General features: G+C 46.2%; 1 long non-coding RNA gene across 13 annotated transcripts in view; it reads right to left on the reverse strand.

Annotated features, from left to right (window-relative positions):
- LOC101688785 overlaps window positions 1-25,976 on the reverse strand; it is a 246,410-nt gene that overhangs the window by 116,672 nt on the left and 103,762 nt on the right. For all 13 annotated transcript variants that reach the window (XR_006605406.1, XR_006605403.1, XR_006605404.1 and 10 more), the window contains one exon: window positions 15,597-15,698. This is a non-coding gene — a long non-coding RNA (uncharacterized LOC101688785). The remainder of the gene's footprint in view (window positions 1-15,596; window positions 15,699-25,976) is intronic.

Consider the following 25,976-nt stretch of genomic DNA (forward strand, 5'->3'; position numbering starts at 1 on the left):
TTATGAAGCCCAGTCTATTTCCTCAGGTACCTTGTAATCCTGCAAACTCACTCATGCTAAGTACTGAGGAATAACAACAGCTCACAAATGGAACTTCTGAAGGGCACTTCTAGGGGCACCTGGGTGGCTCTGTCATTAAGCATCTGCCTTCAGCTGAGGTCATGATCCCGGGGTCCTGGGATCGAGCCCCACATTGGGCTCTCTGCTCAGCAGGAAGCCTGCTTCTCCCTTTCCCATTCCCTTGCTTGTTCTCCCTCTCTCACTCCCTTTCTCTCTGTCAAATAAAGAAATAAGATTTTTTTAAATAAAAAATAAAATAAAATAAAGGGTACCTTCCAGTGACAATAGCATAACACACTAGAATGGCTAATTGCAGGAGTTTCGGGTCTCCTGGAAACTGACAGCGCCTCACCAGACACACAGCATTTCCTGCAGAAGTTACTCATTCATTCATGTCTTCTTGTGGCACTTGAGCTTTTACTGAGCACCTTCTGCCTGCTAGGAAATATCCTGAGATTAAGAGAGCAAGTAAGACAGCTAAAGTCCTTGCTCTCAGAAAGCACACTGTCTAGTTGAGAAGACACAGCAATCAGCAAAGACCTTGTCAAGGAGCTTTAAGTCTCCGTCTTAGTATTGTAGGACAGGCTGCGAACTCACAAGGGGACCGGAGGCAGCTACCCAAAGGCTGGGAGGTCCAGAGGCCTGCTAGAGAAACTGCCATCTCCACTGGCTGCTTCCAGTTGACAAGGAGTTCACCAGGGAATCAAGGGGATGTGGGCAATCTGGTATCTGCAACGGCACAGAGGTCTTAGAGGGTGCAAGCAGGGCTGGCCATGGGCCACCGGCTTCACGCAGCCCTGCTAAGTGGCCGATGCTCAGCACAGCCAAGGCACATGGGCCTGGCAGTGGGAAAAACAACAGGCCACGGTGTCCTCAGAACTCAGTGGATGCCAGCAGTTCTTCCCTCCCTTTGGAATGCTAGAAATCAAGTCTGTGTTCCCCGGGTTCTCCATTGTCTATGCAATTGTCCGAGTTCACCGTCATAACAACACAAGAAACAAATCAGCTGTCTCTGCACACAGTCTACAGTGCCTCCTTGACCCTGGCATGTTTCAATAGTCTGCTGCCCCTTCCTCTGCCTGTTAAGGGAAAGCAAGCCCTCAGCATTAACCACAACAATCACAGTTGACCTGAGTTTTCTTTGACCTGCCAACTAAGGTATGTGCCTTTCTACAGATACCCAAGACTTCACTTTAATTCATCTTCAACCCAATTTTCCTTCCCGGGCACTACCCGCATCCCCCCCCCCCCAGCTGCCCAGTGGAAAGAATCCCAGCACTTTCCTTTTCTGGCTTTCTCTGATACAACAAGCTTCCAGCAACCATCAGAAGAGAAGGCAAGTAACATCCGCGGTGGAGACAAGACTATGAAATGAGTTCAAACATACAGCAAAGCACTGTACTCACTACAGAGAGACACATGCTGTTCCATGGACAAGGGCCCAACTGTGACTCACTAAGCATAATGGGACATTGTTGAAAGTGTTGGGAACATGAGAATTTCCTCACTGCCCAATTTGGGCAATGTTGGAGCTACGTCTGCCTCCAGAAATGAAGTCAGACAGACTCAACCCAACTTCCAGTTGCTGGGCCCAAAGACCACGAGGCCACCATGTTTTTATGCCAACTTTTGTTCATGGGAAGTCACTTCCCAAGTTGTGTTTAAGGTCTGACCTGTCACCTGCATGTGCAAGAGAGATGAGTGCCTTGACAAAGGACATGCCCAGAACTCTGACTGGAGGGCTCTAGATCACACGAGAGGCTGTTTGAAAGACCCTCACCCCAGGACTCTGTACTATCACATAGACTGGTGGCAAGAGGAAAAAGGTGCCCATGATTCGGTGTGAGGAAGGGATATGGCAGGCACGTGTAGCCACTATCTGTCTAGAACACATAAGAACTCTCATTTCTTGGGTACCTCTGATAGGCCAGGCAATGTTCAGGGCATGCATGACTTCATTTCCTTTCCACATCTATAAAATACAGGCAGGCCACATAAAGCTCTTACAGACAGAATCTCGCAGCTGAGAGGTGGCTATGTCACAAAGCTAGCCATGTGTACACCTATTTTGAACTCAGGTCAGAGGGACCCCCGAGGTAGTACTCTCCCTTAGTCTACACACTCTGCCACATGACAGGACAGTGGGACAGGAAAGAGGCGCCTAAGTGTTACTTGTCGCAGGGAGAGTGGCATCGCCACAGCCCTGGATAAGAGCAGCACGAGAATCCAGATGCCCAATCCCAGACCCTGAGCTGCTCTCGCCCGTGATCCTTTTCGCTTGTCTCTATCACAGCCCTTGTCACATAACTCAGCACTGAGATGGCTTGCTGGAATACTGTCTCCCCCACTGATTCTGAGTCTACCAGAACAGGCCCTCCTTTGTGCTCTTTGCATCTGCCACAACACCTGGAGCTGTGCTTGCACTCCAAACATTTCCGTGGGACCACATGAATCAGAGGGATAGATGGCTGCCAAGACGCATAAATAACTCAGACGATCTGGTTCAAGTCCAAGCTCAGCCACTGGCTAGCTGTGAGGCCTTGAGCAAGGAACTTCATACCACTGGGCCTCAGTTTCCTCACCTGCACCACGAAGAGGTTTATTCACAATCATATCAGCCGACTGTGAGACAGATTCCACAGGTGGAATGCAAAGGAACACTCCTAAATTTTATTTCATTCCAACGGATTCAGATTTATTTTTCGGCTTATAAAAACGTAACTAGCTCATTGAGGCCTTGAAAATGAGATGCATTTTTTTTAAAAAGTTCATTTTAAGAATCTGTTTGAGGGGAGGTGGGGGGATGGGTGAAACAGTTGAAGGGGATTAAAAGCACATTTATATTGAGCACTGAGCCATGTACAGAATTGTTGAATCACTATATTCAACACATGGAACTAACGTAACACTGTATGTCAGCTAGACTGGAATCAAAGTTTTTTTAAAAAGAAATTCACTGTTTCCAAAACTGCAAAAAAATAACATAATCTATTTGCTCATGGTTACCAGTACTTATATATTACAAATAACTGGGAGTTACTTGTGGCGATTGAGTTTCAGGTATCGGGTTAGATGATCTTTAACACCGATGCCTCCGACAGGAGGACCAGGGAAGGAGCTACAGAGCACGAAGAAGTAGAATAAAGATTAATGAGATGTTGGAAATGATCTTTGTCCTATTGAATGCCAACTACGTGCCTGGCACTGGCTACACACCCTGGGAGACACGCACCAGATGTGAACAGAGCCACAAAATGGTGGATGGGGCCAGGAAAGGGGCAGGAAAAGCAAAAGTTGGTTTTATCTTTTTAAAGCCTTCAGTGCTATCTGCAGAAGCAAGTACACGCAGAACTTTGTTGCTTTACTTTGAAGAACACAGAGCCACAGACACTTTCTAGAAGACAGAGGACCCTCGTGTGGATGCCTATGCTGAGGGAGACAAGGAGAGGCGTGGGCCAATGCCCTCTAATTTCCCATTGAATTCTATCTTGGCTTGGTGCTGTCACTAACAGAGTACTGGACTCCACTGAATATTTATTATTCTGATGTAAAACTCACTAGTTAATGCAATCTAGCCAGTAATTATTTCACCTGAATCTGAGAGGTTCTCTGCCGCTGTCTCATTGCCAGGGTGGCCAGCTCCTGGGGAGGGTCTGGGGGGGACGGCAGTCCTGTGAAGCGCTGAGGGCTGAGAAGCATCAACATGGGTCCATAGGCTTCTATTTCCCAGAAATGGGCCGAGTAGAGGGCGGTGAGGAGGATTAGGTCAAATCCCACCCTACCACAAGACAAACAGCTCTCCTGAACCCTGGTCTGTCCAAGGATGGAAGCCAGAAGTGGTCCCTGTTGTGCATGAAGGAACTAGACATATGTTTCCAGTGTTTGCCAGGAAAACTACTCAAATGAATACAGCTTCCCATAAAAAGCAAACCAAAAGCAAATTAAGATGGAGGAATGGCATCCCCACATTTTCTTTATGCCCACTATATAATTTTCCTCTAGCTGAACATCCACTGATGGCCACAAAGATTCCCCACCTTTCTTTCAGATGTGGAGGCTAGAAGTGTCTTCTTGGGGACCGCTGCTTGGGGACACTGCATGAAGACATATAAACCAAAGCAGCAGTTCGAGGAGCTTCCCCAGCAGAGCAAGAGTAATGAATACCATTTGTTATGCAAGTCCTACGTATGTGCCAGGCACTAGGCTAGCATTATCTGTTCACTACCTCACCAAGTCCTGCTTGGGGTTTCCTCAGGTAGCTGTTACAGCTTCCATTTTACAAATGAAGAAACTGAAGGTAGGATGAGGGTAGGACATGTGACTTGCCAGAAATCAGCTAACTAATTAGTAGCAGAGCTAGGATTCAAACCCAGGTCTGTCTGATTCTCACATCCACACTTCTCCCCGACCTCAATGTATACCCCCATCCCAGGTGGTACATGACCTACCATCCACCCCAGCCTGGCTTCTGGAAGGTCCTATTAGTCTGTATCCCTGGACGCCAAGCTGCTCCCCTCTCTCAGCCCTTCTCCTCGGACTGGTGTGTTCTCTTTCCTCACTCGTCCTCCACGTGAATTTGTCTCTGTCATTCTAGAACCAGGCTATGCTCTTCTGTCTCTGAGAAGTCTTCCCAGCCCTTCATCCACAAGACTGTCCATTTCTGACCTCCCATGACCTGAAAGGTGTTCATTTGGTCCTCTGAAGACGAGAAGAGGTAATGGGTTTCAGTGCTGTTCTTACCCAAGTTCAAGAGCACAGCTACCATCCCTCTGGGTGTCGAGACCCCCCTGCCCTCTATCTCAGGGGCTACAGGTGTAATGGACCTTGAAAGAACGGGGGTGTCCACACAGGGCTGTTTGGATGGGACTTGGTGAAGTCTCTGGGCTCAGGTGAGTGTTGTTCTGAGGGGTGATCCACAGGTGTCCCAGAGGCCACAGGTTGGAGTGAGTAGACAAAGGGCATTTGGGACTCCTGTGTAGGCATCTGTTCAGCTCCCAGGCTGCCTCTGACAGTCTCGCACTGCTAACCTTCCCCTCTCTGCCATGACCTCAGTCAGGCCCCCCATCTTATACTATGCCCCACACCCACTCTTTGCCAGTCCTCCCTTCAGCCCAGAGACACCTCTGTGGTCTGGGGCGGGGAGAGGCCCATGAGACTCTTCCTTGATCCTCATTCTAATTGTAAGGTTACAGAAGTAATGAACCCACCTGAGCTTGAAATGCGCTGCATTCTAGCTGTGTAACTCGATCAAGTTTCTTAACCTCTCTGGGCTGCAGTCCTTTCATCCAGAACACAGCTATTGTGTGAGGAGGAAAGGAGTCCACACACACACACACACACACACACACACACACACCCCTCCCAGAACAGGGTTTGGCACATGGTAAGCGCTCCATAAATGTTTGCTGTGGTTATTACTTCTTGTGCTTTTTATTCCCACAATTAAAACCAGCTTCTCTTTATGTGTGGCAGCCTCTGTCTGACCCAAGGAGAAGTCACACAGGGAGAAGCAGGAAGAAAGTAACACACAGAGGTGGCCTCTGAAAGTTGCTGTCTCCAGCTGGACTTCCAAGCAGAACCCCAGGCTGCATGGAGTCCAGAACAAGAACTGGGAGAAGCCCAGGGGCTTGACCCAGGACTCCCTGACTCTCCCAGCCATCGAACCTGATCAGCAGGGTTCAGCAAGATCTCCAATGTCACACAAGGGACCCGATGACATCTGAGACACAGGTCATGACCGCCTTGTGTGTAAAATCAGGATTCTGGTAATAGAACCTTCCAGGAGCAGCTGCGAAAATGAGCTAGACGAAGACACGTGAAGAGCTTTGAAGATGCCTACATAGGACACCCCCTGATGTTAGAGCTTATCATGATCTTGCTAATTTTTCTTTCTTCTTTGTGCCTTTCTGCATTTTCCATTTTCTGTGATGGATATGTGCTAATTTTACAACTAGGTAAATATGGAGAAACAGCATGTTTTAAAGAAAAAATGATTAAAGACAGAAAATCAGTGTGAGGGTATGAAGAAGGACGAGGATATACCCATCTGAGGATAACTCAGGGAGAACCACATGGGGGCAACAGCATCTGATAAGGGCTTTCCAACACGGGTAGAATCTTATTAAGTGGCAAGAGGATTAAGTGCACCATCATGAGCCAAGGGAAAGAGAACTTGTCAATAATGAAAAAGATGTGAGGAGAGTAAACCTAGCTATGCCAGCAGGAGAGGCAGGAAGAAGGTCTTAGGAGATGCATGTTTCCCAGAATGCCTATTATTCTGGCCAAAAAGGAAGCCAGTGACAGAAAGCAAATACGGCCTGTCAAACAGAGAGACCTCTCTGTGTTACTGATGTAGGCTTAGAATTGGTGCTGGAAAACACAAACTGATCATTTACAAGAGAAGAAATAAAAATGATCCCTAAAACCATGGGGAAAAGGTATCAAGTAAGACAGGCCAATATACACAAGAGTAGCGAGAGGGGGAGAGGGAGGCAGGAAAAGGAAGTCCATCAAGGTTTATCCTCACACTCAAAGAAGCAACACAACTAAATTCACCCCTTTCTGAGACCATGTAGAGAGCCTTAGCCTCCTTGGTCTCAGCCCCAAGGCCCTTCACTAAAGGAAGGTCAATAACCCTCTGAGTTAGCGCACCACCTCCCAGGGCCCTAAGAGCTCACTGCTCCCTGCTCTGCCAAGGGAGCACTTATGAGGACAGAGAACAAAGCATGGGTCTTGCCTTTACAAAAGCATCAAAACCTGGAGAAATGAAAAGCCCAGCCAGCTGTTATAGGCAAGGAACTTAGAACAAACACATTCCTACTTATTCTCGTCTTTTTTAAAGTGCTCCTCCAATCTCGTATAAGCAAATAGGTAGACAGTGGCATTTCAGCATTGGAAATCCCACTTCTGCCACCCTGAAGCAGTGTAACTCTAGGCTAGGTGCTTCCTTCCCTGGAGCATGAGTTCCTTTGTCCATCCAGTGGAGGAATAACACAGACCCCGTAAGGTGGTTGGGAGCTTTAGAGAAAGTGAATGCATGGTCAAAGTCAGCTCTCGATAAGGACCAGCAATTGCTATCAAAAAGTCAGAGAGAAAGACAAGCATGCACCAAAATGCACACAGAGTAGCTCCTCTGGGCTGGAGAGCAAAAGCTGAAGTCTTTAATTTTTCTAAGATCTCTGCTAGCAAGAGCCCTCACCAAGGATGGGCTTTCAGGTTGCAAACGGTCTCGTTTTCCTAGCTTTATAACAGGAAAGGGAGCTTCAGTGTGGAGCTGGCCACACAGAGCACTGGGGCTGATGGACCACACACTGGACCCAGCCCCTTGGGCAAAGCTTAAGCAGTTTGTGTGGTCTCGCTCTGGCACTAGGCAAGAAGAAAAGACCTCAGACATCCATCTGCAGCTCTAGTATAAGAAAGGGGTGTGCACGCCTGCTTTGGGGGCAGCTAGCAAGTGACCTGGGGGACTTTGAGCTCAAAAAACTAATTCTACAGGAAGCAGAGATAATTTAAGAAAATGAAGCCTATTATCCCAGACATTTGAGAACATGCCTGTTTCTTCCTGCCCCGTGCCCATATTCTAGAACACAAAATAAGCTGCTTTCATGAATTCAAATAAGGACCTCCACTATCTACCCTGAGTCCTTCTGGACTTAGTAACAACCCAAAACACACTGCTTGCAATACGGCCCTCCTTTCAGCCATCCTCCTGCATAAAGTCATGTGCCAGGCGAGGCAGCCAAGAGCCAAGTTCTCCCTCATTTCATCACATGAAAGGCTGCCAGAGTAGCACCAATATATTCTGTGGTCTCTGCTTAATTCCATCTTCATTTAGCAAAATCTCCTGATACTGTTAATTTGCTTTGAGACCCAGTGGAGGAGAGTAAATGAGCCACTTATTCAAAACTTAAGTTAAGGTGGCATTAGGTGAGAATGACAGAGGCCACTGCTGCTTGTCATCCTGTGCTTGTCATGCCCCTGGAGAATAATCCAAAGTGGGGGACACTGAAGATACTGGCATCTCAGGAGATATAAGTTTAGGATAAGCTTATATCCACAGCATGTGGGTGGTACACCCTGGAAATAGTCAATGCTTTTTAAATGTTCAAATAAATTCATAGATGACAGCTCCAGAAGGGATTATGAAAGGAACCTAGAACAGGCAATGTGTTTATAAATGAGCACAATGACTAAAACAGATTGGCTTCCCTCTACCCCACAAAAACAATATTGCTGTGGCAAGGTTATGAAGCATTCTGACCTCTGGACCTCACAATGACTAAATCATAAGTAGGACTCAATATGTCAGAAAAGCAAATATATCGCAACCATAAACCTTTACAACGGTCTGCCATGCTAAGAATTTACACAACATGCCCAATATGATGGACATTGCGTATCAGCTGCATTAATCACACGAAAAGTCCCATTTTACTCTAAAGCATACCCAAAACTAAAAAAATACAATGCAACTGCACCACCAACTTGACCTACAGCCGATATGTTAGCTATAATATACATCACATGAGCACCACTTTGACTCAACTTCTTAATATGTGAGAGCTTTGGGGGAAACAATTTTTTAAATTCTGGTCTCTTTGAAGATGATGCAGGAAAAACTACATGGGTGCCCTCAGCTGAGGGCATTGCCCTGCAGCAGTGGCCTACAGCCCCCTGCCTCAGTGTCCCGCTCCCACTCTTAAGTGGCACAGTAGTCCCCACCCTGATGGTGGTGAGTATACCAGTAGCCATGTGTCTCCTCCCTCTTAGAAATCTCTTGGACCATATTGCATTGTATACAGGATGAACACCCACCGTTTGCATCCACACGGGTGGAACTGGGAGGAATTATGCTAAGTGAAGTAAGTCAAGCAGAGAAAGACAATGAGCGTATGGTTTCACTCACATGTGGAATAGAAGCAATAGCATGGAGGACCATAGTGGAAGGGAGGGAACTGAAGGGGGAGAAATTAGAGAGGGAGACGAACCATGAGAGACTATGGATGCCGGGAAACAAACTGAGGGTTTCAGAGAGTCAGGGGTGGGGGAGGGGATATCAGGGTGATGGGTATTAAGGAGGGCACGTGTTGTGATGAGCACTGGGTGTTATATGTAACCAATCACTGAACACTACATCAAAAACTGAGGATGTATTACACAGTGGCTAATGGAACATAATAGAAAGAGAAAGGAAGGAAGGTAGGAAGGAAGGAAGGAAGGAAAGAAGGAAGGAAGGAAGGAATGGATGGACGGATGAGGAGGGAGAAAACTCTTGAAGATTCCCCAGCCTTAGCTTGGATGCTTCAAATGCTAGAGCACTCACTACAAGGCAGCTCCTTCCACTGAGACAGATACCTAGCTCCCCATAGTCCTTATCTGCTTTCCTGGAAACACAGACGTTGAACTTATCTTCCTTTCGTAACCCGGGATATGCCAGTTAAAATGCTGTAGCATCAAGAAAACACGTTTTATCCTCAATGAGGATAAAACAATGTGGAGATTTATAGACTTGCCTACGGGGCAGCCCTGAGTTGGCACGGGCTTGTGCGGGGGAGGGGGATTGATCTAGTGGCTCTGCCCTCTCCCCAGGGCTGGAAGACATTGTGGTTAGAGGGTGGCTGCCAACAGCCAGCTAAGCTACCTGCTTAGACAGAGAGCCAGCCCTCTCCTGAACCCCCTCAAAAAAGCACAGACTTACTTTCTTAGAAGCCCTTACCAAACCCCTCCTTGTGTTTCATTGGCCTGAAATGTCTTAAATCCACCATCTCTAAGACAATCACAGAGGCAAAGGGGTTGGGACTTCCATGACTGGCTTAGCTACAGATCAACCCAGGGTCCGTCCAAGCTGTGGGTCAATCTACCAAACCCCACCTCCTCCCCCCACCCTTGGTGTCACACAATAGGGGGAAGGTGTGGTGGATGTCGGAGACACAATGACCATGTCCACTCTATGGTTCTTCTCCTTTTTTGGTTGAAAAATCTAATCCCTTCCCTTGATCCTCCGCAGGTAGGGGCCTGGGGCCACTTGCAGTCTGGCTGCCCTCTCTGGCTAAGCCTGTGGAGAGCGGCTGTGCCTGTCAGTACCCTAGGCATGCAGAGACACTCACCAAACCTCACCTGGGACTTCCACAGTCATGCCATGCTGGGGGCTTACATTGGCCAAGTCACCGTGAGCTTCAGTGGCGCCTGGGTTTGGATTCCTGCTCTACCACTTACTGGATATATAACCCCGAACAGGTTATTTCACCATGGTCACCCCTGGTTTTCTCATCTGTGAAATGGGAATAATAACAGTACATATTTTATCAGGCTACTGTCATGAGATAAAGCATGGACAGGCTGAACCCACTCTGTGGTGGACCATAAGTGCCTCGTAGATTGTGGTATTATCGTTAATAATAATGAGTGAGTTCTCACCCATCTGGTACCAATATCAGCCCCCAACTGCACAGAAAAGTAGAAGCTTTCTGCTCGTCTTTTGCTCACACCAGATCCAGAAACGTGATCCTTGCCATCTGCGGACACCCAGCTGTGCAGAAGGCCCCACATTCTCTGCAGCAGAAACTTGCTCTCTGCCCTCCAAGAGCCCTCCCCTCCCCCCCTCCACCTGCTCTGCCTCTGCCCCCTGCCCCCCAGACTCCCGATATGTAACAGGACTATGCACAACAGCTCTATCACCACAGAAATACCCATTTACAGTAACGGTGCCCTTTTTTCTGCAAGTGCAGCTGCTACTCTGTGCCTCCATTACTCAAATGTAACAAATCCACTTCAGCAATCCTGAAGTTAATTATAAGGGAAAAAAACTCAAGAGTTCTGGAAAGATTATTTCAATAGTAACCATTCATCTTGGAAAATATTCAGCCTTCCCCAGGAGCTAAAAAAGAAAAATAACTACCACACTCTATTTCTTTGCAAGTGTTCTTACAGTATAAGAGCTTCTTATGGTGATTGTGGATACTGATATTTTAAAGCAGTTTAAAGATATTTGCTGAGGCAGGAACCAGAGGGCAGACTGACTGCCCAGTGACTGTTTCCTCCTTGGGGTTAAAAAAAAAAAAATGGGTCATGTCTCAAATCTTAACACTTCCTTCCCTTCTGGGCTAAGAATTCCTGTTTCTTGGGAACTTTCTTGACCCTCCACCCCCCAACCTGTCCAGCACCCTCTTGCCTTGGGCTGTCCCCTGGGCTCTGTCCAATTGCCCTGATTCAATCTCATTCTGCCTACCCCTCCAGACAGGTCTATTAGGGAGACTGGCTTCCTAGCTGTCGACTTGGCTCTCCCAGCTCACCTTTGACCCCATGCTCTGCAGCCCATTGGTCAGGACCTTTACCTGATCACCTGCCTGTCCAGCAGGTGACTCCAGACAGATATGAGAGAAGATCATCCCATTACACCCTAAGTGGAGCAATACCTGAGAAGATTCTGGGTATCCATCTCAACCCTGATTCTGACCTTAAGGAGGAAACTCAAACTCTTGCAAAACTACCCCCTTATCACCATCACCATCGGACACAGAAAGGACTGGGTGGGCCATGAAGCTAATTCTGGGCAGGACGACTGACACATCAACCAGGGTCCATCTGGTACACCTGGAAGCACATCACACACAAGATCAGATGGAACACATGGAAGATCAGACAGTCATTCCTGTTTCTTCTCCCCGCCCTCTGCCACGTGGCCTTGCTGAGCAGGGTGACACGGAGAGTACATCTTCACTGCACGGACACTGGGCTTGCCTACGTGCTTTGCTTTGGCCAAGGTAATATCAGTAGATGTGACACAAGAGGAACTCTCCCAAGATTTGCACAGTTTGGTTCGCCCCTTTACACTTTCATGACCCACCATGAGAAAGGCATGCCCCAAGTAGCCACTAATCCAAAGAGACCAGGACTCAACCAGCAGCCTAAAGCCAAGCCGTCAATCCCAACAAGACCCAGTCAACCCCCAGTCTCATGAGCAAGAAAACAAATGTCTGTAGTTGTCTGTATGCTGAAAAACCCAAACAGAATGGCCATCACCCCAAGGCATCCTGACCACAAGGTTCCTTATTGCCCCAAACCAGGAGGTGACAGCAATCAACACAATTTAAAGGCTATAGATGGAAATGGAGACAATATGTGCAAACCACATCTCTGATAAGGAGTTAATATACAAAATATGTAAAGAAATCATACAGTCCAATAGTTACTAATAATCCAATTCAAAAAAGGTCAAAGGCAGGCACCTGGGTGGCTCAGTTGGTTAAGCGTCTGCCTTCGGCTCAGGTCACGATCCTGGAGTCCCAGAATCGAGTCCCATGTTGGGTTCCCTGCTCAGCGAGGAGTCTGCATCTCCCTCTCCTCCTCCCCCTGGTGCACGTGTGCACACTCTCCCTCTCTCTCAAGTAAATAAATAATAAATCTTTTTTAAAAAATGGTCAAAGGACCTGAATAGATATTTTTCCAAAGAAGACATTCAAATGGCCAAACTGGTATATTGAAAAGGTCCTCAACATCAATGATCACCTGAGAAATGCAAATCCAAACCACATTGGGATATCACCTGACACCTGTTAGAATGGCTGTTAAAAAAAAAAAAAAAAAAAAAAAAAAAAAAACAAGAGATAACAAGTGTTGGCAAGGATGTGGAGAAAAGAAAACCCCTATGTGCCAATTATGGGAATGCAAACTGGTACAGCCACTATAGGAAATAGTTATGAAGATTCCTCAAAAATTTAAAAATAGAATTATCATATGATCCAGCAATCCTGCTTCTGGATATACATACAAAGGAAATGAAACCAACATTTGGAAGAGCTATCTATGCCCCCATTTTCAATGCGGCATTATTCATAGTAGCCAAAATCTGGAAACAACTAAGTGCCCACGGACAGATGAACAAATATAGAAAATGTGGTATGTGAGTGAGTGAGTGTGTGTGTGTGTGAGAGAGAGAGAGAGAGAGAGAGAGAGAGAGATGGAATATTATTCAGCCACAAAAAAGAAGGGAATCTTGCCATTTGACACAACATGAATGAATCTGGAGGGCATTTTGCTAAGGGAAATAAGTAAGACAGAGAAAGACAAGTACTATATGATCTCATCTTATACATGGAATCTAAAAAAAACTAAACTCATAGAAAGAGAGAAGAGACCCGCGGTTATTGGGGGCTGGGGATAGGAGCAGGGGAAATGGGCGCAAATTCCTGTTGTAAGATGAAGAGGTCCCGGGGACGCGATGGACAGTGTGGTGACTAGAGTTTACAATACTGTATCACATACTTGAAAGTTGCTAAGAGAATAGATTTTAAAAGTTCCTAAACACACACACACACACACACACACACACACACACAAAGGTAACTATGTGAGATGAGGAATGTGCTAACTAACCTTATAGTTGTAATCATTTCACAATACACTGGTATAGCAAATCATTACACTCTACACCTAAAACCTCCCCCATGTTATATGTCAATTATAGCTCAATAAAGCTTGGGAAAAAAGGATGATAAATACTTTATTTTTAAAAAGTAGACTGCCATCCTTGCAGGACAGAAGAGAGAAGAGCAGCCACTCCATCAAAATCCCCACAGCACTTGGCAGCGATGACTCCCCAAGGAAACAAATGGGAATCGTGGATGGACCCAGCTTCTGCCTCTCATGCCCCATGTGGTGAATGACTGGGCTTGCCTGCCTCACATCCCTTTTCCCTTCCTCTGGCACTAGCCCCCATCCTCCCTCGGGGGAGCCGCCGCCCATCAGCCCTGTGGCTTAGGAAGGGTCCCTGCTCTCTGGCTCTAGGCATGGGCTCATACTATGCAGCATATGTTCCCCTGGCCACAGTGAGTAGGTCAGGGATGGATGTATGACCCAAGCCAGACCCCAAAGAGCCAACCAGGGGACTCCTGCAGGAACCTCTTGGGAGGAGGAGCTCTTTCTGGTAAGATCTGGGCTCAGAGATGCTGAAGCCACCCCAAACAGACTGAGGAAAGCCAAGGCTAAAAGATGGAAAGAGACAGATGTCTAAAGCCCTTGTGTGAACACCTGGATCTAGCTGTGCCTTAAGTTAACAGTATCCTGAACACCTTTGATGTATGAGCCCCTAAATTTTTGTTTCTTCAGCCTGTGAAGCTGGGTCGTTTCCCTCCCCCACTGAGGATGCTCCCTTGATCAGACACCCTGTGCAGTTGCTCCTCTTCATCCTTGCATCTTTGAAGTCTGTTTAATGTTAAGAGAGGGCTTAGAATTCTCGTGCTCCTCCATTGGAATTTCTGTTGCTGACCTCTGCCATTTTGTCGAGCCGGTGGTTCCAAATCCTTGACAATGGCAAAGGACATCATCATTGGTCAGGAATATTGCAAAGCATCTGTTTGTATATGCAGACACTTGTGATTTTCTCATTTTTCTTGGGGGGGGGGGGAAGCCTGAGCATGTCATCCCCTCCTATCCCTGCCTCCCTCAATGTTCAGGAATATGATATTTCTGAACTTTAGAGCATTAAAAACCAATCAAACCAGCCCCCTTCAAAACGAAAGGAAAGTATCTTGTCACAGAGGGTCCTCTCCCTAAAACGCATTCCAATGCAATGTCACAAATGCATGTAGCCGGCCAGATGCCATCGGCTGCTGATTGAGGGCCATCTCCTCCCCATCCAGTCATCCCCCAGGCCAGCTGTCAGGGCTCCCCACTTGGAGTCCTCAAGTTCCTGAAATGATACGGGCAGTGCAGATGCCACAGCGCTCACGTAAGGCATGAAAGCAGCCTCGGCCCTTGAGGGCTCCCTGCTCAGCTGTCACAGCCAACTGGGCCACCAGCACAACCAAGGGCTTGCTCAGAGAGCTCCCAAGACAAGACTCACTCCCTCACCCCCAGAGTCAAACTCCTGATGCTCCATCCAGCAAAACCTTTGTGTCTCTCTGTACTGCCAGTGGCCCACCCTCTGAGATCATAGTCATTATCATCATTCTTTTTTTAATATCTTAAATGGTAATAAAGTACCCATAACAAGAGTTTACCATCCTAACCATTTCTAACTGTTCAGTTCAGTGGTGTTAATACTGAATCTCCAAACTATTTCATTTTGCAAACCTAGAATTGTGCACCCATTCTATTTTTTTTTAAGATTTTATTTATTAGTCAGAGAATGAGAAGGAGAGCACAAGCAGAGAGAGAAGCAGGCTCCCCACTGAGCAGGAAGCCCAATGCGGGGCTCAATCCCAGGACCCTGGGATCATGACCTGAGCCAAAGGCAGAGGCTTAACTCGCTGAGCCACCCAAGCGCCTATTTTAAACAATTCTGCACCCATTTTAAACAATAACTTCCCTTCCCCAGCCCCTGGCAATCACCACCGTTCCCCTATCTCTTGATAGGGATACTTCATATAAGGGGTATCGTACCTTATTCGTCTTTTTTATTCCAGCTTATTTCGTTTCAGCCTCACAACCACGAGGTTCACCCACGTTGTAGCAGGTGTCAGAAGGGCGATCCTTTCAGAGGCGGAATAACATTCTATTTCATGTATGTGCCACGTTTTCGTTGCCTAGCCACCTACCGAAGGACATTAAGGTTGTTCCCACATCTTGGCCATCATGACGAGCGCTGCCACGAACATGCGAGTGCTGGTCTCTCTTCATCTGTTCCGTTGGCTCTATACCTGGGGGTGTGATTGTCAGAGCGTGTGTTAGTTCCATGCTTAATTTCCTGAGAAAGGGCCATACCGTTCTTCAGAGTGGCTGCACTGCTTTATGTTCCCACCAGGAGTGCACAAGAGTTCTAATCTTTCCACGCCCTCGTCCACACCTATGTCCCTGTCCACACTTATTTCCCGGCAGTCAGGGTGATTGTGGTTTATAGTAGCTCTCCTACTGCATGTGTGAGATGATCTCTCCTTGTGGTTTTGGTTTTAACTTCTCTTACTACTCTTACTTCCAACTCTTCTGCTCAGCATGGCTGTAACTTTCTTCTGTCTGGTTCCTAATGTTTCAGGGGTAGGCATATTTTGCTTTGAAGACACATGATCCTCGGTGCCTAACCGACTTGCTACAGATGACCCAACTTCTTCTAAGAGAGATCTCCTGCTTCAAAACCACAGGGGCCTAGAGCTCTTCAGTAATTACTTTCCCCATTTCAGAGGAAGACATCAAGGTCTCCAGAGGGATATGGTAGTGGTTCAAACCTGGAGTGAAAACCTGACTGCCACTCCCCAGCTGTGTGACTGCGGGGCTGTCTCTTGGCCTCTCTGAGCCGTGTTCCTGTTTTTGTGTTTTGCTTCTCTGCAAAACAGAGATAGGAACAGAGCCTAGCTCAGGGTTGCTGTGAGCATTAAGCCGGATAACACATGCCAGATGCAATGCTTTGCATTGCATTAAGTGGTCAATAAATGCTAGCAGCTATTGCGGACGGTGTTTTCTTACTCTTACTATATCACTTGCCAAAGTCCCATGAGTAGTGGCCAAGTTTCCTGATTCCCAGTTTATGTTCTTGCTGTGGTAACTCGTTTTTTTAAAAAAGAGACTGTATTTATTTGTGAGAGAGAGCGCATATGTGAGTTGGGGGAGGAGGATCTTGAGGATCCCCTCTGATCGAGCAAGATGATGTTCAAGGTGCCAGACACACTGAAAAGCAATATCAGAGCATCTCGGGAGCAAGAAAGAAATTCAGAAAACCACACAGACCGGTAAAACCCCAACTAAGCTAAGAGCAGATAGAAACACAGTACCCTGACTCATCACGGGAAGAGCTCTTGGCTGAGGTCCAGAGCATGGGCTGTAGTCAATGTTACAGAAGCAACGGATAAAGCCGAGGCTATTTTGTTTTTCGCTCTGCTCTACTGCCCAGGTCCCGTACACTTGCTCTCCATCTGTCCCTCAGCAACCTGACTGAACTTAAGGCTCGGGCACTGTGCACTCCTAGGATTCCTCAAAGCACACAACCGGTCCATTAACATGAGAGTGGTTAAATGAAGTGTGGTTTCTCCACACTGCAGAATACTATGCGGCTGCTAAAAGGAATTCAGTGGGGCCACATGCGCCTACATAAAAAGATTAGCACAATAAACCAGAAAGTGAAGAGACCCACGTCTAGAAATGTTTTATTAAATGATCCACTTATGGATCATTTAGAATAAGACAAAACAAGAATAAAACAAAACACATATGTGGATATAGGCAGATTTTTTTTTTTTTGGGAAGGACACACAAAACTATTATTTGGATTCATTTTCTAGGGATGTCATACCAAAGTACAACAAAGTGAGAGGCTGCAATAGCACAAATGCATTGTCCCACAGTGTGGAGGCTGGAAGTCTGAGAATAAGGCACTGGCAGGCTGGAGTCTGCCTGAAGGCCGTGAGGGAAGGGCGTGTTTCAGGCCTCTCTCCTCAGCTTGTCCATGGCTATCTTCTCTTCCTGTCTCTTCATACAGGCTTCCATCTATGGGTCTCTGAGTCAAAATTTCCCCTTTTTATAGTAATACCAGTCATATTGGATTAGCACCCACTCTAACAAACTCACTTTCACTTCATGACCTCTATAAAGACCCTATCTCTAAATAAGATCACATTCTGGAGGACAAGGGGTTAGAACTTCCAACATATAAATTGGGGAAGGGAGACAGATTTCAACCCATACCACTGCTGGAGGGAAAACAGAGGTGTAGCTCTTACTTTGCACTTTTCTCCATAGACTTTGAGATTTTATCATGTGTATGAATTTCTACTACAAAAATATTTTAGTAGAAAAACCATTTCGAAATTTAAACCTGCCTCCACCCCCCAAATCAACTGCCAAATGAAAGCACTGAGGTAGAATCATTTGTCTCCACCTCTGAAATGTCATGGATCACAGGTCTCCAGGATGGAGTGCACACACCCAGGGGAGAGAGGACTTGATCATACTGGTCTCATGCACTTCTAGTTATCTCCATTTTAATTTGCTTTGTTCTATGGGGTGTGCGTATGTGTGTGTGTGTGTGTGTGTGTGTGTGTGTGTGTGCGTGTGTGTGTGTGTGTAGCTGTACCCACTTAGCTAGTCTTAGAGCAGACTAAAACAATGGTTTTGGAAGTAGTTCTCAGCTCATGCTAGAAGGCTCCTTCACAGAGAAGCTGCCTTAGTCATGCAAGGGTCGATACAGAGCCCTCCTGGAAAGATAGGCACCTTCCTACTGGTCAGATAGAATAAGAGAGTCTTCCTGAAACTTACCTACTAGAAGGAAGGGTTACTATTACTCCACCATGGACCCAGTCATCAAAATGTCCTCAAAAACAAGAACTGCAAAAAAAAAAAAAAAAAGAAAAGAAAAGAAAGAAAGAAAAGAAAAAGGAAAAAAAAAAGAACTGCAGCCAACACCCTGAGAATGGTGTATTGCAAAGAGAGGTCTGGGTTCCCTGATGACACTGCTGAGCCCTTACACAAGCCTTGGAATACTCAGTTCCAAACTTCTTCTTCAGTGAACTAATTAAAAGTCTTGCTTGCTCGATGCCTTATAAATCAGATTTGCTGTCACTTGCAGCCAAAAGCACCCCTGATGGACGCAACGATCATTTTTACCCACGTTACTCTTCCTATGAGATAGTTAAGGACACTGATACCCAGGGAAGCGGAAGAATGTATCCCTGGTCACACAGCCAACAAGACTGGAACTGGAACTCAGGGACTTCTTGGAATCCACACACATGCAGGGAAAAGACCCCAGTGAACATAAGCCATTTCTCCCCATGGAGTCTTCACCACATGTTGTCACCTCACAGAGCTGTTTGTAGACTCCAAATGCTATGAGGCACTGGCTGGCCAGCTGTCACCTCCTAGCTCAGCGCCACTGATGTGACGTGTCATCTTTCGCGGTTTTCATGCAGGTCCAGAGGTCCCACAGGCATTCTGCATCCATGCCTTGACGACTTGTCCTGCTCCCTCCCTTCTGTGGCCATTTCTTGTCTTCTCTAGACCTCTGACTAGGTCAATGCACACACACATTCTTGCGATATTTTAAATAATGGTTACGAAAAGTATGTAATCACATCAGGACACTAAACAAAAAGCAGAAAAGCAGAACACCAAGTGCATGCATGGAGATTGGAAAAAACACACATGCACCTAAAAAAGTGAAAGCAAACATAACATAATAAAAGTAAATAAATAAATAAATATTTTTAAAAAAGAAATATTCACTTAAGGGTTATAATAAAACTATGAGAAAGTAAAGATCTGTTGTTTTTTGGTTTTTTTTTTAAAGATTTTATTTATTTATTTGACAGAGAGAAATTACAAGTACACTGAGAGGCAGGCAGAGAGAGAGAGAGAGAAGGAAGCAGGCTCCCTGCTGAGCAGAGAGCCCGATGCGGGACTCGATCCCAGGACCCCGAGATCATGACCTGAGCCGAAGGCAGCGGCTTAACCCACTGAGCCACCCAGGCGCCCCTGTTGTTGTTTTTTTTTTAAAAAAAAAATGAATCAAGTCTTACCTATAACACAGATGTAGAAACAAGCAAAAAAAAAAAAAAAGAATTAAATGATGTATAAGTTATGCTATTTCATAATGGGAACTAAGTTAGACCTGCTCCTTTAGTTATTAGTGTGTCAGTGAAGTGATTAAATACTAAACCGGTCATATCTTCCACATATATGAAGTTGGAAGGGGAGGCACTTCATCAAAATTTTTAAATTAAAATTTTATAATCCTTTTTAAGGGATTCCTTAAATTTTGTTTTTCAACTTTTAAAAAAAATGTATACTTAAATTCAGTTTAGTTAACAGATAGTGTATTATTAGTTTAAGGGTAGAATTTAGTGATTCATCAGTTGCATGTAACACCCAGTGCTCATTCCATCAAGTGCCCTCTTTAATGGCCATCACCCAATTATCCCTTCCCCCCATTCAATCTCTCCTCTGGTAACTCTGTTTGTTTCCTATCATTGAGTCTTTTGTGATTTGTGCTCTACTCTGTCTTTATCTTGTTTTATTTTTTCTTCCCTTAAAAAAAATAAAAATAAAAATAAATGAAAGTGAAAAACACAAGACTGCTGGCTGCGATTGAGGTAAGCCTGGGTGAGTTTTCCACTCTTTTTTGATGTTCCTAATTTCCCGTTAGGTACTTATAGTGAAAAAAAATAGGTTAAAATGTTTTTAAAATATCTCATTTTTTCTCTGGCCCCTCTCCTGGCAGATGGTGAAACAGAGCACACTAGTCAAAAGTATGAGCTCGAAACTTCACCGTCTGGGTTCACATCCCAGCCCTACCCCCTGAACATGGCATGACCCTCCATGAGTTCCTTAAAAATCTATATTTCCTTTTCCCCCATTTCTGTAAGTTGGGGCTAATAAAAGCACCTGTTTCACAGGACTAAGTTAACACTGGTAAAAAACTTTGTGCCTAGTGCCCCGTAAGTGCTCTGTAAGCGTGTGTTAAATACAAGCCACTTCATGGTGCCTTCTCCATGATGGCGGAGGGGGCATCTGGGAAGGGAACGTGATAGAAAATCCAGACAAACCTCATGCTGCAGGTACCCAAGTGGTGGAAGTTGCAGGAGATGTTTTTGTGCTCAAAATCATAAAGACTGGGAACTCCAGACCTGTCTCCTACCAAGCAGGCTGGAGGTGTACTCCTCAGCAATTCAGCACTGGATGGCATAACTACCTCTGATGCTTTCTATCTCATGAAGCATCCCCCCCCATAAGGCCAGCAGCAGAATTCAGTGAAGGAAGGATGAGCAATCCTACCCCCAGGGCAGAAAGGCCCCTAGCAAGTCTTTTTTCTGCTCAAATAGGATTAAGTCCTCTAGTGGCCAGAAGGTGACATTACAACTTTTTATGTGAGTCCCAACACAGGATGCCCAACGGTTGCTGGCGACCTTCATTTAGCTGGGTTTGGTTCTGCTAACCGGTGTCAGGAGAGAAGGAGAAGGCAGGTCTCCTTCTCTCCCCTTGCTGTGGCCAAATGAGATAAAACACATTTCCAATGACCCAGTACCTGCATATTTGTGATCTAGCCCACTTTACAAACTAATCTCTAAAAAGGAGGTTCTTCCCTTGTGTGCATTTGATTGTGTATGCCACTTGTGTCCACATTACAGCTGCTGAGAGACAGAAGGTTTCTTAAAAAAAAATAATAATAATTTAGCATGTGTTGGAGATGGATAGACCCTAATCCAGATTGTTTAATTTCAATCCCTTCACTTTATATATGGGGGAAATCCCAACAACATTTAGAATAATGCTTGGTAGACAGTAAGTATCTCCTAAACATTTTATGAGAATGAGGCACCATTTTTTATCCTTGTCATAACTTTAAGAGTAGACCTCCCTGGGGTGCCTGGGTGGCTCAATCGGTTAAGCATCTGACTCATGGTTACTGCTCCAGTGGTCTCAAGGATTGTGGGGTCAGGCCCTGTGCTCAGCAGGGAGCCTACATGGGGATTATCTCCCCCTTCCCTCCCACCCCCCACTCTCTCTCTTTCTAATAAATTTAAAAGTCTAAAAAAAAAAGAGTAGCCCTCATCAAAAAACTCACCAGATGACACATTAACAGCTCTTTCTTTCTCAACTTGGCACTGGTAAAAATGCCCATGAAAATGGGACACTGCCTTAGGAATAATGTTTCTTCACTTTTATATCTTATATATTATTATATGGTCGAGGAAAAGAAAAAAGCAGGCAGGAAGAGGAAGGAGAAACAGACGAAAAAAAAGAAAAAACAAAACAAAACAGTGTAGCATAGAGCTCAAGAAATTTTCTGCAAAGGGCCAGAAGGTAAATATTTTAGGCTTTGCGAGTCATGCAGTCTCTGTCATGGTACTCAACACTGCCACCACCGCAGGAAAGCAGCCCCAGACAATACATGCGTGAACAGGCATGACTGGATTCCACTCAAACTTTATTTACAAAACAATCAGTGGGCTGGATCTACCAACCCTTCCTCTCATGCAAGAATGAGAACATATACGGCAGAGGTGGTTAAGTGAAGGTGGTGTTCATTAACCACCTGGGCCCAGAACCCAGTTCCAGACCCTGAGTACATGTACAACTTCAGGAAATCTGCTAACCTCTCCGTGCTCCAGGATTCTCGCCTTTAAAATGGAGAGAGGAAATATCACGTACTTTGAGGCATTGCTGTGGGAATCAAAACCGTGTTGGCAAATGCTTAGGATAGTGACTGGTACTCGTCAGTACACTATAAACAGCAGCTGCCTTCATCATGACCCTCGTCATCATCATCTGTGAACACTGACTGACAGAACCGTGACCATGGCAGGAGATAATGGACATGAATGTGCTTTACAAAGAGAAGGCAACTTTCACGGAAGTGCTCAAATGTGTAATGACATCCCATCCACTCACCACCCACTGACAAAATGCCAGGGGAGGGGAAGCTGGAACAGTCAGGGAAACAAGGTTCCAGAAAACTTAGGAGAATCATTATAAGTGACAGCTTACTGACGTGGTGAGGGGGCCCCATAAAGTGCGAGGTTTTCACGTCCCTTGCCCCTCTTCAGCCTCCTTTTAGCAACTTTGGGTCCCAATGACTCTACTAGGGCCTGTTTGTTCAGAGATTTCTGAGTATCACCAAGAAACAGATCCTGAAATTTCTTTCAAGTCTGCTCCCCTACCCTCCATCTTCCTGCCCCCTCCCCCTTCTGATTTCTGGCCTCCGTAATCTGCTGCCTTATCCACTGTGATAGTCCCTTAACTGGTCCCTATGACACAGACGGATTTCTCCTGGTTACATCATCCACCGTCCACCATCATTCTCCATGACTCCCAGGCTTAGGTCTGCGTTATGAAATATACAGAGGGGGCCTTTCATGATACATGTCCCCATCAGTTCATGAGGCCAAGCACTCCTATTCCCCTGTGCATCCTCAGGCACACTCGACCCCAGCTCCAGTGACTGCTCACCCTCTGTGCTCAGCTCCACAGACTCCCCGCAGGGGGTCTCAATGGTGCCATTGGTGCTCCAGAGCAGACACCCCCAGAGCTCTCGGCAAGGCAGCTCGCCTGTCACCACCACACACGTATCCCAACACTCCATCTCAACACCGCAGTCTAAAAACCCTCCAGATCAGTTCCACCATGCCTCAGCCCCTGCCTGGAGCCCACAGCTCCCAACCATCATCCCACATCGCCTGCTCTTCCATCCCCGAAGGGCTCTGTGCACACATTGCTGTGACCCACCTGCTGCCCCCACCCCAGTGTCCCAGCCTTCTCATGGGTCCTGCGCCTTTCACTGTCCATTGTCAGCACAGTCCTCTATTCTCAACCCCTTCCCTGGAGCTCCCTTTCACCTTGCCCCTACCCAGAACTTAAAAACTGCTTCTTCTTCTGCCTGCTCAAGGGTAGCTCTTCTCTTGCTTAAACTCCTTGTGCCACTGACCCATAGGTAGACAAGATGTCCTCCTCACCATATTCAGGACTTTCTCTCTCATGCTTCCCTGAAAAAGCTCATGGACTTAGAAGCTCAAACCACTAGACTACACCACCCAGCCCCTTCCTGTCCCAACTCTGTTGTGTTTTTCATTTCTTAATCTCACAAAACAGTCATGGGGTAGGTAGGATGATCCTCATTTCACAAATGAGGAAACTGATGCACAGAGAGGTTAAGCAGTTTGCCCAGGATCACACAGATAAGACACACATTCAGGGAACCTGCACTAGAATCTGGCCTCTTAACCTACTCACTCCCAGATATGGTGGCACCCTCTGCTCACCACCATTTCTTGAAGATTTTAGCACCTGCCCTACTGACTCTCTTTCTAAAACCACTACTGTCATAATGCCTAGTGATTTCAATTCCACGAAGACAATTTTCCTAGCACACTTTCCACTTCATTCCTTGGCCTCCTTGCGTCCAGTTTTCCTGTTCTTCATCCTATAATCCTATAACCTCAGCCAATGCTCAGATCAGGTCACTGGCAATAACTGAGTATTATGGACCGAATGCTTATGTCCCCCCAAAATTCATATGCTGAAACCCTAACACTCAATATGATGGTATTTGGAGATGGGGGAAGGTAATTAGCGTTGGATGAGGCTATAAGGATAGAGCCCTTTGAATGGGATTGGTTCCCTGTGAAAAGACACCAGAGAGCTCACTTGCATGTCCTCTCATTCCCTCTCACCCTCTCTCCCCTCCCAAGCCCCCCACTTCTCTCTCCTTCATTCACTCTCCCCTCCTTCACATGCACAAAGAAGAGGTCACGTGAGCACACAATGAGAGGGGAGATCTCCTACAAAGTAAGAATGGAGGCTTCAGAATGAAACCTGCCTTGAGAGCATTTTGACCCTGGACGTAGCCTCCAGAGCTGGGAGATACGTCTACTGTGTAAGCCATCCAGCCTGTAGTACTTTGTTATGACAGGCCTAACAGACTAATCCCCTTCAATTTCTCTATAATTCCCACTTCAAACACCCCAGCCATAAACCACTATCCCCAATCTTTCCATGAATCCAACTCTAATCATCTTAAAAATCCATCGAGACCTCCATCATTGACCCAAGCACCAAAAGCATCTGCCCACCTTGCCTGGCTAAATTCTAGGTCTACACCCCCTTTCACATACCCTTAATCCCAGTGCATACAGTTCCTTCCTCCCTTTTGCCTAGCAAAATGCAATTTTGGTGAAGCCCACCCACCGACCCACCCTGTGCCTGTTCCTAGCAGCTGAACCCGGTGGAGACTCACAACCGGGTGTGCTAACAGGCCTCACCGAAACACCCCCTGGCCATGCCCAGCAACCCCACATTTCCTTAGTCAGTCCCCTCACCTGGGGACTATTCTCTGGACCTTCTCCTCAAACTTCCAATGCTTACTCCCTCATTCTCAACTGATCTCCTTGTCTTTGCACTCTGAATAAGCAGAAGCAGTCCAAGGAGATCCTCCTCATGCAACCCCCACTGACCACTACCCCACCAGCTTCTGTCCCATCTTCTTGCCTTCCTCTGTCACTTCTTCTCTGCAAAGGCCAGCCGCTCCCCTAGGCCATCACCTCTCACTTCCTTCCTTGAGGACATTACTCTAGCAAGTAAACCTCTGGCTCCTACATTACTGTGTCTCCCCTCTCTGCTGAATCATCTCCATCATCCTACAGACATGCTGTTCTTCCTTCTATCTTAAAAAAATGCTTTTTAACTACTACGACCCCACTTTCCCCTCCAGCTACTGCCATTTCTTTCTTCTCCTTCACAAAGTAGATTTTCTAGAATGTTCACTGAACTCTGTCTAGTTTCTCCCCTCTCATTCTGAGGTCCACTCAAAGTAGCTCTCAGTCTCTCCATCCCCCTGGAATGGCTTTTCCCAAAGACCCCCATGGTGCTCAATCCAGCAGTCAATACTTAGTCCCCATTGCCTTGCCTGACCATTAGCAATGACACAGATGACCATGCCCTCCTCTTAAAATACAACGGGATCCAAAAAGAATCAGATGCTTTGAAAAATGTATTACTCAGTAATTGGATTATATCTGAACAGGTAGTTAAAACCTCTTCTTCAAGCAATTATCCTAGTGACTGCTTATCATCTTATAAGGGCTCAACATGTTCCCCTCATGTCCCATGACACATACTGATCCCAGAAGGTATTTGCCCCATGCCTGTGTGGCACATTACAGTTAAAATGAAATGGCAGCCAAGATACATTTCTTTCTGTCCTCAAGGTTGGAAGAAATAGCATAAACCAAGATTCTTGAGTCCTAAAAGTTTATTTTGATTACTGCATAATAAAATTCTTATGGTCAACTTATCTGGAATTGGCCAGTACTTTCTCAGCCCACATCGGGGACACCACACTCACCAGGTTCTCCTCCTACCTCTCCAGCTGTTCCTTCTCCGTGCCCTACACCAGGTCCTTCTTACTTCTTTGGCCTTGTATGCCCAGGCCTCCATCCATTTCTCCTTCTCCCATCTACTCTCAGTCTTTGGTGTGCTCATCCATGCTCTTGGCTTTA

The sequence above is a fragment of the Mustela putorius genome, unplaced genomic scaffold (assembly GCF_011764305.1).
Source record: "Mustela putorius furo isolate JIRA1106 unplaced genomic scaffold, ASM1176430v1.1 tig00000145_pilon_pilon_pilon, whole genome shotgun sequence".
Lineage (NCBI taxonomy): Eukaryota > Metazoa > Chordata > Mammalia > Carnivora > Mustelidae > Mustela > Mustela putorius.